Consider the following 15,011-nt stretch of genomic DNA (forward strand, 5'->3'; position numbering starts at 1 on the left):
AATCAATGTTTCTCTCTCATCTCCCCCCCCCCCCCCCCCCCCCCCCCCCCCGCTTCTTCTCCCTAAGCATGTCCTCAGGTGAGGATTTAAAAAAAAGTATTTCGCCGAAACCGGTTTGGCTCAGTAGATAGAGCGTTGGTCTGCGGACTGGAGGGTCCCAGGTTCGATTCCGGTCAAGGGCATGTTCCTTGGTTGCGGGCACATCCCCGGTAGGGGGTGTGCAGGAGGCAGCTGGTCGATGTTTCTCTCTCATCGATGTTTCTAACTCTCTATCCCTCTCCTCTCCCTTCCTCTCTGTAAAGAATCAATAAAATATATTTTTTTTAAAAAGTATTTCATCATGTAAGGTAGAAGGGAAAAAGAGATGGCAGACATACACTCGGCCGCGAGGTCACTAGTTACTAAACCAAGCACGGAAGGGGAGAAGGGAACCATGAACTTTCAGTGTGGATACTAACCCAGCCCTGCCAGTCCCGTTCTTGCAGCTGGGCCGTGCACGTGTAAGGGCCCAGCGTTAGATGTTAAAGGTGCTGTTTCCTCCAGGGAGGCAGCCAGTTCGCTGGAACCCGGAGAGCCGCTCGGCGGCGGCAGTGACACACTCAGGCAAGTTCCGCACATTTCCACTTTATTTCATTGTATTTATTTATTTTACTTTATGTATTTTGTTTATTTTAATTTCCCAGACTTATTGCTATGTAATTGAAAGATAACATTGTGCAAGTTTAAGGTGTGCAATGTGATGCTTTGATACGCATATATATATATATATATATATATATATATATATTGTGAAATGATTACCACAACCACGTTACTTAGCACCTCCATCACCTTACATGATTACCATTTTTTGGTATGTGTGGTGAGAATAATTAAGATTTACTCTCTTAGCAACTTTCAAGTTTATAATACCGTATTGTTCACTGCAGGCATCATGCTGTATGTTAGATCCCAGGAGTCCTGCACATTGCATGAGCCTGCTGCTCTTCGTGGTCGGCAAACCGCGGCTCGCAAGCCACATGCGGCTCTTTGGCCCCTTGAGTGTGGCTCTTCCACAAAATACCACGGCCTGGGCGAGTCTATTTTGAAGAAGTGGCATTAGAAGAAGTTTAAGTTTAAAAAATTTGGCTCTCAAAAGAAATTTCAATCGCTGTACTATTGATATTTGGCTCTGTTGACTAATGAGTTTGCCGACCACTGTCTTAGGTCATTGTGGGCACCTTACACTGCCATAGTTCACTGACTTAAGCCATCCTTTTCTGATTTGCAGAATAGTTCAGCTGGTCCTCTTTATGTAAGCTTGATCACTATTCTCTAAGATCCCTTTCTTATAAGACCAAAGAATCAATATAATCCTTTCCCCGTCTCAAAACTTGACTTCTTATCCCAATAGAAACTTTTTCACCCATAGAGCTACTATATACAAGGTATGAAATCATCATAAGTGGCAGTTTTTTACATTTTTCCTTCTGTTTTTCTCTCCTGCTGCGTGTGTAATGACACTCACTATAATAATTTCACCTACTTACTGGAAGGTACTTTATACACAACAGCTCTTCAGGTTGTGGGGTGAGAGCAAACGGGTGGTTGAGAATGTAATGACTTCTTCGAGCTCTTGTCTGTCTCTGGTCCCTCCTCAACACAGCAGCAGGGCCTTGGTAAAATGTAAACTCAGTCATGTCTCTCCCTGATTAAAATCCCTCATCGTTTCCCATTGTGCTCAGAACAAGCACAAACTCCTTTACATGGCTCACAATGACGGGCCTCTGGGCTAGAGTTGTGTGTAAGTTAATAAACGTAAAACTCTTAGAACGGTGCCAGCACATAGCACGTGCTCGGTAAATCTTAGCTACTCTTTCCCTTCCCTCTTCTCCCTGTTCCTCCTCCTCACTATTATATGACAAGGTTCTCCGTGATCTTTCCCTTGCCTCACTCTTAGCTGTCAGCCACCAGGCTCTTTCTTTTTAGCCTCCCAATCGCAATTTGTAACTGATACTTACTTATTTTACATAGTTAGTGTCTCTCTTTCCCATTAGCCTTTGCATGCTCTTAAGGAAGGAGATATCTGTTTTGTTCACTACTTATACTTAGCATATAGCACTGTGTTTGGTACACTGAGGCAACAATAAATATTAAGAGAGAAAATAAAAGATAATTTTAAAAAACTTCAAATATTTATTGAATGTTTGCTATGTGGCTAGGTATTCTGCTTGGCACGCATTAGCTCATCTGATCTTTCAAATATCCATGAGGTAGATAATTATCTCTATTTTCTATGTGCATAAAGTGGGATTCTAAGAGTTTGTAAAAGCCACACAGGTACTAAGATTTAGATTTGAACTGAGGTCTGTCTGGCTCCAAATCATTTGCTCTTCCTCCCACACCAAGTTGCCTCTAGTAACATGATGGTGGGGCCCTCATGATGGGATTAGTGCCCTTATAAAAGGAAACATGAGGGAGCTTCCTCTCTCTCTCTCCCCCGCCCTCCCCCACTTTCTCCATACATACACACTGAGAAAAAGCCACACAGCAAGAATGTGACTGCAAGCCAGGAAGAGAGCTCTTACCAGAAACCAGGTCAGCCAGCACCTTGATCTTGGACTTATCAATCTCCAGAACTGTGAGAAATAAATTTGTGTTGTTTAAGCCACCCAGGCTATGGAGTTTAGTATGGTAACCTGAGATGATTAATACACACCTCAAGTTATAACAGTGATTACTCAGAGAGTAAAGGCTCTTTGGCTCCTGCTACTGTGACTAAATAATATGTCAACAAACATCTAAAGTACATTATAAACTTGCTCAATACACTGATGGTGCTTGAGACAGAATTGAGGCAAAGATATAAAAGCATTTTGTTAACTGTGAAATACTGAATAAATGCCAAGTTATTACCAGTTAAACTAAGAAAGTTTTATTCACTTTTTTTAAAAGTTCATGTTGAAAAATATCAACCAATTCCCAATTCAGTCCCATGACAGTATTTATTGGTGCCATCTGCTGGAAGTTCCTGAAAAATTGATGAGGTTAAGATGAACAAAATGATAAGCAGCACACCACATTGTATTTTAAGTACATGTATTTCTTACATATTAAAATTAATGCAGGCAAAGTTTCAGGGATGCGTATCTTATATTAAAATTTGCTGTGTAAAACATTTTGATGCTGAATAAATAAATGCGTTTCATGAGTTATAATAGTCATTCTTTCCTTCATTCATTCAACCAGTATGTCCTGAGCTCTTGCCGTCTGCCAGGCCTTGTGATAAGAACTAGGGATGGAAAGAGGTCTAAGTAACTGTCCCTGCTCACAAAAGGTTGGGGTTCTCCATTAGTGGGGGCTGCCTGGGGAAAACTAAGAAAGAGACCTCCCCATCCAGAAGGTGATAGTTTTTTCCATAAAATATTGAAATCCACCATCTTTACAGGAGTGAAGGAGAGAAGGAAGAATTACGGAAGGAAAATCGAACTTGAACTCTACTAGAAGCCATCAGGCAAGTATAAGTAGGAATAATAATAATAATAATAATAATAATAATAATAAAAGGCAGGCTTCCTCCCATCCTGTGAAAATCACAGGTGTCAAGTGGTCTCCATGAACATCGAGTTAGAGCTAAACTAATCTAGCCTCCCATCCATTAAACGCACCAGGGATTTCAATATAGAGGGTATATATTCTGCAGATCAATATATGTATCATAAAACCCCAGCATCGCCCTGACCGGTTTGGCTCAGTGGATAGAGCGTCAGCCTGCGGACTCAAGGGTCCCAGGTTCGATTACCGTCAAGGGCATGTACCTTGGTTGCGGGGACATCCCCAGTAGGTGGTGTGCAAGAGGCAGCTGATTAGTAATGTTTCTCTCCATTGATGTTTCTCTCTCTCTCTCTCTCTCTCTCTCTCTCTCTCTCTCTCCCCCTTCCTCTCTGTAAAAAATCAATAAAATATATTAAAAAAAAAAACAAAACCAGCATCACTTGCCCCACAGTGAACTCAGACATAGCAGAACTGTGATAAGTTTTCATTCTCCTCAGCAGGCTCACCCCTATCATTTCATTAATCCCACCATTATGCAAACCTGCATTTTACATGACTGAAATTTTGAACCCCACTTATGGAACTTTAGGGGAATTTACAGGTAAGGTTAATGAAAGTTGCTTTTAGACCAGTGGTTCTCAAACTTCATAAAATATTGAGGGCTTCTTAACACCTAGATTTGCTGGGTCCCGCCCTTAGAGTTCCTGACTCAGAGGGTCCTCGGCTGGGTCTGGTCATTCTAACAGGTTCCCAGGTGATGCTGATGGTGCTGGTCCAGGGACCACTACTTTAGACTACGCTAACAAACGTAAAAGTACTAACAGCATCTGTTAGTTTTTATAGGCATTTCAAAATAACTTACAATGTCTGTTTTAATTTAAAAAGCAGTGCAGGGCACACTGACAAATGGAAAATAGAGATAATTATAAAGAAGAAAAAATAGGTCACCTAAAATCTCAAACTGAGAAATAAGCACTGTACAATTGTTATCTTTCCTTCCATATTTCTTTTGAAATGTATGTGTATGCACACATGTGCATATATTGGAAATCATTCTGTATATAGAATATTGTATCTGATGTTTTCTCTTGTGACCATTTTTCATAAATTTAAAAATTAGCAAATACAGGGTATATTAATAATTGGGTTATTGCTATGAGCAACTAAGGATCCAATCACTGATCATATTGCTGGTTTGCTGGGGTAAGGGCTCCCTGAGCTCACTACCCCATTATTTTGGAAGTCCTGTCTTATCCTCCTTCACTTTTCCTTTCCTGACCCACAGTTGGTGGGAGGAGTATGAATAGGTAGGCAATCAGTGGTCAAATTTATTCCTCTTTGGAAAGGTTCTCTTGAGCAAGTAATAGGAGAGTTCACGCTCTAGGATCCTCCCCTCCTCTGTATCTCAAGTTCCTTTAACCGTTAGTGAATAGTATTAACTTTGAATGTGTTTAGTAGAGTAGGTGTCTGTTATCATTGTTATTTGGACTAAGATCAACTGATTAATCATAGACTTCACCGAATAACTTGTTTTGGCCTTTCTAAGAAATCTGGTTTTAGGTAGGTAAACTAAAATTTAGAGTGAGAGGCAAGTTCAAGGGCAGATCTGTAACTTCAGAAGTTTGTAATTTTTAAAAAATATATATTTTATTGATTTTTTTTTACAGAGAGGAAGGGAGAGGGATAGTTAGAAACATCGATGAGAGAGAAACATTAATCAGCTGCCTCCTGCACACCTCCTACTGGGGATGTGCCCACAACCAAGGTACATGCCCTTGACCGGAATCGAACCTGGGACCTTTCAGTCCACAGGCCGACGCTCTATCCACTGAGCCAAACCGGTTAGGGCAGAAGTTTGTAATTTTTAAAATTATGTGAGTAATAATGCCTATCATTGGAAAAGCTATATATTTTGTTCTCAAATTATTTTGTTTAGGCACTAGTTCTAGTTAATAACCACTCTAATTTTGGCCTAGGTAATAATCACTCTACTTTTGGTTAAATTCTAACTCTTTTTAATTTCCTTTCCACCATAGCTTAGCGGTTAAGAACTTGCCATCTCCTGTTTTGTTCCCAGGGGTGATTTTTCTGATACCATTATGACATGCCAGAGGCTTCAACCATAACAAATTGCACTGTATGTGTATGCCTGACTGTTCCTTATCATATTCTTAAAGGTAAGAAAGTTTTAAAAATATTTTACAATAGTTCTAATACATTGCAAGGGTTATTGCAAAATTATGAAATATTTTGTGCACAAACTAGCTCTCTGTCTCACAATCTCTTCTGCTCTTCAGGTGTGTTAGGGCGGCAGACTAGCATCTGGATACTCACTTCTTTACACAAATAACACTGATGTGGCCTAATATTGTCCGCTGCTTAGAGAACAACATTCCATTTGAGGATGACAAGACTTGCACAAGACAGAACTATCCTTGCAATGGCGTTGAAGGAGCATCGTAGCTTGGTCCAAGTCCGAAACTGCTCATGAGACACACCTGGGAGTAGCGTAATTCTATCATGAGGGCAAAACTCTTTTTCATTGCTCCACTACATTGTTAAATACGGTACATTTCTTAGATAACGTACAAGGGAGCCTTTTGAGGAAAGGGTAAATATAAAAGGAATGTTGAGCCCTTCATGGAACCTCACCCGACAATGACTAAGCGAACCTGCTGCAGTAGCTGCTGTTAGCATTACAGGATGGCATGTCCTCAGCTGCAAGCGTCCTCAAACTACGGCCCGCGGGCCACACGCGGGTGTTTTTGCCGTTTTGTTTTTTTACTTCGAAATAAGATATGTGCAGTGTGCATAGGAATTTGTTCATAGTTTTTTTTAAACTATAGTCCGGCCCTCCAACGGTCTGAGGGAGAGTGAACTGGCCCCTGTTTAAAAAGTTTGAGGACCCCGCCGAAACCGGTTTGGCTCAGTGGATAGAGCGTCGGTCTGCGGACTGAAGGGTCCCAGGTTCGATTCCGGTCAAGGGCATGTACATTGGTTGCGGGCACATCCCCGGTGGGGGGTGTGCAGGAGGCAGCTGGTCGATGTTTCTCTCTCATCGATGTTTCTAGCTCTCTATCCCTCTCCCTTCCTCTCTGTAAAAAAATCAATAAAATATATTTAAAAAATTTAAAAAGTTTGAGGACCCCTGACTGCTAATGTCATGCGCTGCTGTGGACTTTCCCTGTGGGTGTGCTATTAACACTAGTGGGAGCTCTTTACATGAAGTTAAAAAAAAAATCACAGGCCCACCGTGGTTCTGCCATCCTCTCCCTTTCATGTTAGAGTTAGACCTTGTGTCCTGGGAGGGTTATCTTGAAGGACATCATTTGCCAAGACTAAGATTAATATTTTTAATGCATTCGAAGGTACTATTCAATGGAAGTAAGTAATGTGTTACAGTCTTCTTTCTACCTCTGCACTATGTTTAAGCCAGGGATTAGTCATTAGTGCTGTCTTTCAACTTTAAGTGATGTCACACTGGCTATACCTATGAGACTGGAAAGAAGGAAATCACAAGAAAGCCCATGAGAAGATGCAGATGAAGAGGTCGTCAAACTGTTTTCCTGAGGACACAGAAAGGGAAATGGAAGAAAAGCAGGGAAGCTTGTTACGTATTTCCCTGTAACATCTGACAGTGCTAGTACTGCTTTCCAAAACAGACTCTACCTGGTGGCCGGCCCCCCGAGTTACAGCTGCTGTGACGCCCTTATTCTAAGCACCATAACGAGCTGCTGGCATGATGCCTGGACAAAAGAGGGCCGTTTCTCTCTAACTTTGGCTTTCTATGCCATCGTCCTTGATTGTCAGGGAGAGGGTGGCCTGGCACATTCTTGGGGACCGGAGACTCTCACAATAGAGGATCATTTAATCTGGGAAGGGCTTTGAATTTCCTTTTTCTTGCACTCTCGACAGTCACTCCAATACTCCTACAAAGTTCTACTTCTGGTAAAAGGAGTACAAGAATCATGGGCTATGGAGCTATCCGGGGGACCATAGAATCCACCCTGCTCTTCCACACCGAGTGAAGACTGGAAGAACTGGAGTGACTTGACCCAGGTTTTCTTCCGATTCTTTCCATGACGCCATGCTACATATCACGAAAGGTGTTAAATAATATTCGCAGCTTCCATTTGGTTGAGAGTGGGCAGTGGAGGGACTTACTAAGCCCTCCACTTAGGGTTTTATGTACATTCTCTCATATAATCCTCATACCAAACCTATGAATTATTATTATTCTCATGTTGCAGATTTTTGAACTGAGACTTTAAGTCACAGAGTTAGTAAATGGCTGAGCCAGGATTCAAACCCAGATATGTCTGACTGCAAAGGCCAGTTATTCAAACTGTTACACTACACTTTATAGTCTACACTGAGTGGACAGATTATTATGATCTCTGAATGCATAATAATCTGGCCACTCAGTGTATATCCTATATAATAAAAGGCTAATATGCAAATTGTCCCCTCAACCAGGAGTTCAACCAGCAGGCAGGCTGGCCAACCGCCCATGTCCCCTCCCCCTGGCCAGGCTGGCCGGACCCCACCCATGCACAAATTCATGCACCAGGCCTCTAATATATATATATATATATAATATATATTATATATATTATACACACACACACACACTGAGTAGCCAGATTATTATGCATTCAGAGATCATAATAATCCGGCCACTCAGTGTATGTAGAATATTACTCATTCTAAAGAAGGAAGCATTGCCAAGACATGAAGAGTAATTTAAGACCCCAAGGGATTGTGAGATTCCAGGAAACATATCCAGGGCGGGAATTGTCCCTTGATAATATTAATAATAGTCACAGCTACCATGAACTGAGTGCCTGCTAAAGGCCAGACACTTTACATTTGTTATTTCATTTAATTATCACAACCACGCTGTGAAGTAATTATACACCCATTTTTGGTCTGGTTATATAATGGGGATAGTTTTATACCCATTTTTCAGATGCGGACACTGAGAATTAGAGAAGTTACATAACTTTCCAAACGCACACAGTTGGCAGATGGTAAAAATGAAACTTAGAGTTAAATCTAAGTGACTTGAAACACCATGTTCTTCCTCATCTTAGATGAGTGTTTGGCCCATGGAATCTACTTAATGGATATAGAATGCATGAATAAACAAAGGGAAAAATTAATAAATGGGGGCTAGAATGGAGTATGTACCTATTATGTAATGCCCAAGTAGGCCTTGGTTAGAATCTCTTAAAAGCATAATGTGTTGTTTTGCTCCAAAAGGTAGAACTGGGACAAATCGGTGGAAACTGCAGACTTCCTGTGGCTTCCTGTACAGGAATCTGGCTTCAAAAAGTTTATTGGCTGGATGACTTTCAATTCTACGAATCAAAGGTTCTATGAGAGTCAGTGTCTTTTGGAGCCATGACCATAAAGAACACGCCAACCGTGAGAGCTGTCTTATACAACAGTGACCTGTCCGTCTCCGAAGGGGTTCCAGCTCCAGGACCCCCTGCGGGAAATGCTGTCAGAGAAACTATTAAATTGGGTAGTGTAGAAGATTGTTTACAAAAATGGCTGCAGTTCTTCCCTTCCCTTTATTTCCCTTTGTAAGATGACCTTGAAGCTCCTCCCATTGAGAGCGAACATTTTCCCTCTCCTTGAATCTGGGTTAGCCTTGTGACTCCTTTATCCAAAATAATGCAACAGAAGCCATATTATGCCGGTGCTGAGTCTAGGTCTGAAAATGCCTTGCGTAGTTTCACCCTTCTTCTAGAAACACTGAGACCCTTGTGAAGAAACCCTAGCTAGACTCGCCTGCTGGAGAATGCCCGACAATATGGAGAAGAGAAGCACCACACCCCACAGCCAGCCAACCTCTGGAAGCACGGCCACCTGGCTGACCTGCAGCTGACCACAGATGCAGAAGAAAACACATGGCTGAGACCAGAAAAAGCACCCAGTTAACCTGTAAATTCAGGGGCAATAGTAAATGGTTGTTGCTGTGTGAATCTCAAAAACACTGCCTGAGATGAAGGGAAGACATAGGGAGCGTCTGATGTCCAATCAGGTCCCCAACCCTGTATTCCAGAAGGCCTCCAGGGACTTTCTCAGAGCTTAGTAGCCAACATGAATTTGGCATCTTACTACTTGCCAGGCAATAGTTTTAATGTTTATGTAAATTAATTCTTAAGCCTCACAGCAACCTGTGAGAAATGCGTTATTATTATTATTGAACTGATTTGACAACCAGAGAAACCCTGGTAGAGAACTGAAGGAACGTACCCAAGGTACAGAGTTTAATACATGTCCAGCCCAGATTTTGAACACAGGAAGTCTAAAGCCACAGCCCTTGTTTGTCATACTACACTGCCTCTTGCTGTCTGACATAATGGAGAAGATTGTCTGCAGAGACTATACTTATCTTCACAAAACCTGGTAGTTGTAAGTTTTCCCACAATGCCTTTCACCAGGCTCTCTTCACAAAGGCCCGGGATGTCACCAGATACCAGATAACGCATTCATTTTCCAGCCTTCTCTCACTTCAGAGTAGGCTTTCCTACCTCCTGTTTCTAAGGAATTTCACTATTGTACTTGAAGCTTAAAGCCATGATCAATAGAAATGTTTTGAAAGGATCATTACCTCCCTAACTGGTTTGGCTCAGTGGATAGAGCGTTGGCCTGGGGACTAAAAGGTCCCAGGTTCGATTCCGGTCAAGGGCATGTACCTTGGTTGTGGGCACATCCCCAGTAGGAGGTGTGCAGGAGGCAGCTGATCGATGTTTCTCTCTCATTGATGTTTCTAACACTCTATCCCTCTCCCTTCCTCTCTGTAAAAAAATCAATAAAGTATATTTTTTAAAAAAGGCTCATTACCAAAAATCATGGAAGCAATGAAAAAAAAAAACACTTCCAAAAGAGAATCCATTTTTCCAGGATGAGAGTTTCTATCCTATCTAGAGAAAAAAAATGTACTTAAATTAGGTTTAGAAAAATAGATGAGACGGGCTTACGCAAAAGGGTTAAGCAGGGAATCAAATGCTGATAAGATTATAAAAGCAGATCTGATCATCATGCCTAATGTCTGGGATGTGTTGGTTTCTTTCCTGCCTGATACAGTTTCCCTGCTGTTTTTCTTGTTGAGGACAATGACCTGCCAACCATAGTTAAACCAGTCCAACAGGAAAAAGGCCAAGAGAGGTATCCATTCCAACATTTTCTGCAGTCTGGCAGTATACAGGGTGGGGCGAAAAGAAGTTTGCAATTTTAAGCATGTGAAACAGAATGTATTCTTGCATTTTTATTCATTATTGTATTATTTTCCATACCAACCACTGCAAATCTACTTTTGTCCCACTCTGTGCGAGTATAGTATAGCTCTCTGCTAAAAGAGCTCTGAAATGGGAACTCCAAATGCCAACCTGGATTAAACATGACCAAGTCGGACACGCTTTTCTAGAATTTAGTCTGCCTTGCCTAATTTCTCCACAGAGCAGGCAGCATCATTTATTTCTCTACTGTTGTGGTTTTTCCCCTGACACCTCTTGGGGCCCTGGCAAAGCACTCCTCACTCCCCCCCCCCCAACCCCACCCCCAGCATAGTAGGAATTAGTGGGTACCCCTATTGCCCAAACCCTATCTCACTGCTCAGGACTTGACTACTGACTCTAGGCAGAGTAGTATAAATACCTGTGTACTTGCTTACAGACCTTCCTTTTATTTCACCCATTTGTCTATTTTATAGCAATCTCAACTCCTTTTTACCTATAGGTTTTCAAGGGTCCTGATAGGGACCCCTAACTTCTCCCACTTCTTTAATTAACCATCAGGCTCTCAAAGGCAAAATGTCAGTCTTGTTCTGGGAAGTTTTGATGGAGCTCTTTCTTTTCTTTTTTAAGTGGACTTTATATTTCATAGCGGTTTTTGATTCACAGCAAAATTGAGTGAAAGACCCACAGCCTTCCTCACGATAGCCATCCCATTCCAGTGCGGTTTTATTTGTTACAACTGATCAACCTAATTGAGTTATTATAAAAACCACTAAATTTGAGGCCAGAAGCCTTTTTCTAGTTGCTAAAAGCTTTAGGGTGCTGGGGGAGCATTAGGGAAAATACATTTCTGATGTCTGAGTTAATAGGGCTGCTCTGCTAGAAAAAAAGGAAAAGGCATTAAATATTAAAGATGACCAGATGGTAGATACTGAAGCCACTAAAAACAAAACCAAGAAGGGTAAACTCATAAGCATAAAATGTAACTGAAAGCATTAGTAAAGATGGACCTGTTGGGGTTTCTTTTAGCATTATGAATCTATTTGCAGATGACAATACCAGAGCTCCAAAGAGGCCATCTTATACATCAAGCTGTCATTAAAATATGTGGCTCTTTCCTGCAGGGTCATGTTCCTAATGAAACTTTTATTTTCTAGTAATGCTGGAGGTAGTAATTAGAAGGTGTATTATTTTTGGCCAACTATAATGGATACAACCACAGCCAAAGTTTAATGGCTATGCTACTAACACAGCAGCAATTAGCATTCAGAGCAGGCTTCGGAGCGACAGGTAATGTACTTCCCAGTGAAAGTTTTTAAATAAAGGATATCCTCTAGGTTGCGTTCAGAGACTCCCCTAAATTAAGTAAATAAGCCATAAAATTCACACATGTCACTTGGAGGGACTGGAATTGTGGGTAGAGCTTTCAAGGGCTAGGCAAAGAAGAGTTTGGGAGAGAATGTCAGGAGGGGAGAAGCTCATACACCCCAAGTGGCTCTCTCTTCCTCTGTTCTTTCCTGTGCCTCAGCTCAGCTCAGCTTCCTCCCGCTGTGTGCTCCCCCAGCCACTGATGCCTGGCCCTCAGGTCAATGCTCACAAGGTCTACTACCCACGTATATCTGCAGACTCCAGGCAAGCATACGAAGGAGGACCCCATACCATTTGTCTACATAGTTAAAAGTAATAAATCAAGCTAATAAACTGTTAAGTAAAATATGTTCTGTCCTCCTACCTTTATTCTAAGATAAAATTTTTAAATGCATAAGGTTATATTTTAGTGATTTATGGGCCAACTATCAAAGATGAAAAAAAATAATTATTTTAAATTAATTAGCCTGTTGATAAGCTGGAGATTTTTGGATAAGCAATAACATAAAAACTTACACAATTTAAAAATTATATATTTACCCCATAAGATGTTGTTATAATCAAGGTTTGAATGCAATCAGTGTTTTATTAAGAATAATGCCAAATTATATAACTTTCCTGAGTTATTAAAATTTTTCAACTTAATTTTAGCTTGGAGAAACTTTGTTCTGCTAAGACAATAGCAACTGGAATTGTCAATCACATTCTTAGGGTAACATTTATTTTAGAAAACGGAGAACTGGAATTCTGGTCTGACAGAGCTTAGAAGCCATCATTCTATCCTAACAAGTAAAAAGTGGAATAAACTGAAAAGTAAAAATTCTTAGATCTGTCAGAGATTTAAGTAGCAAATTACTGCTCCCAAAACTGGAGATACAGACAGGAAGATACAAAGAATTACAACTTGCTGGAACAGAAACCCATGAGTAGAAATCTCCAGAGGAACCAATAGGGGGTAAGAAAATCTGAATTGCCGGGGCTGTGTGGACAAATATGACAGTTAAAAACGCCATGGGAACTCAGTCTTCAGGGACCCCCACACTTTTGAAAGACCAGGCAGGAAGTCCTAGCTAATGCAATAAGACAAGAAAAGGAAATTAAAGGTATACAGCTTGGGAAGGAAGCAATAAAATTATTTGTTTGCAGATGACATGATTATTTATGTAGAAAATCTGAAAGAATGAACTAAAAAAACTCCTGGAACTTATGTGATTATAGCAAGGTTGCAGAATACAAGGTTAACATAAAAGTCGATCACTTTCCTATGTACCAGTAATGAACAAGTGAAATTTGAAATTAAAAACGTAATACCAATTGGGGGGAAAAAAACACCAAACAACTCCCCACACACAGTACCATTTACATTAACACCCTCCAAAATGAAATACTTAAGAATAAATCTAACAAAATGTATATAAGATCTACATGAAGAAAACTAAGAAAGAAATCAAAGAGGAGCTAAATAAATGGTGAGATATTCATTTTTTGTAGATAGATACAATTTGACATCTCAATATTGTCAAGATGTCAGTGCTTTCCAACTTGATGTATAAACTCAATCAAAATCCCAGTTATTTTGTGGATATCGACAAATTGAGTCTGATGTTTATCTAGAGAATTAAAAAACCCAGAATAGCCAACACACTATTGAAAAACAAAGTTAGAGACTGATACTACCTGATTTCAAACTCACTATAAAACTGCAGTAATTAAGTCACTCTATTATTGGCAAAAGAATAGACAGACAGATCAATGGAACAGAATAGAGAGCCCAGAAATAGACCCATATAAATAAAGTCAACTCATCTTTGACAAAGGAGCAAAGGGAATATTGTCTTTTCAACAAACAGTGCTAGAACAACTGGACACCCCACGCAAAAAAAATGAATCTGGTTACAAATCTTACTCATTAACTCAAATAAAAACTAACTCAAAATTGATCATAGACATGAATGTAAAACATGAAACTCTTAGGAGGTAAAATAGGAGAAAATCTAGAATTTTGGGGTTTGGTGATGACTTTTTAGATACAGTACCTAAGGTACAATCAACCAAAGAAATAATTGATAAGCTGGACTTCATTAAAATGTAAAACTTCTGCTCTGCAAAAGATAATGTCAAGAAAATTAGGAGATAAACCACAGACTGAGAGGAAAAAATATTTGCAAAAGATATATCTGATAAAAGATTGCTATTCAAAATATACAAAGGACTCTTAAAAGTCAACCATAAGAAAACAAACAATGTGACTAACAAATAAGCCAAAGACCTTAACAGGCACCTCATCAAAGAAGACATACAGATGGTAAATAAGCACATGAAAGGATGCTCACATCATATGTCATCAGGGCAATGCAAATTAAAACAACGAGATACCACTACATGCCTATTCGAATGGCCAAAATCTGGAACACTGCCAACACTAAATGCTGGCGAGGACTGAAGCAGCCAGAACTCTCCAGCGTGGCTGGTGGGAATGCAAAATGGTATATAGCCACTTCGGATGACAGTTTGGCAGTTTCGTATAGAACTAAACATACTGTTACCATAGGACCCAGCCATTGTGCTCCTTGGTATTTACTGCAAAAGAGTTGAAAACGTATGTCCACATGAAACCTGCACACAGATGTTTAGAGGAGTCTTATTCCTAATTGCCAAAACTTGGAATCAACCAAGATGTCCTTCAGTGGGTGAATGGATAAATAAACCGTGGTACATCCAGACAACGGAATGGTTTTCAGCACTAAAGAGAGATGAGCTGTCAAGCCATGAGAAGACATGGAAGAATATTACTAAGTGGAAAAAGACCGGTCTATGTGGTTGGCCACATCTGTATGATTCCGACTATGTGACATTCCGGAA

The sequence above is a fragment of the Eptesicus fuscus genome, chromosome 19, assembly GCF_027574615.1.
Source record: "Eptesicus fuscus isolate TK198812 chromosome 19, DD_ASM_mEF_20220401, whole genome shotgun sequence".
NCBI lineage: Eukaryota > Metazoa > Chordata > Mammalia > Chiroptera > Vespertilionidae > Eptesicus > Eptesicus fuscus.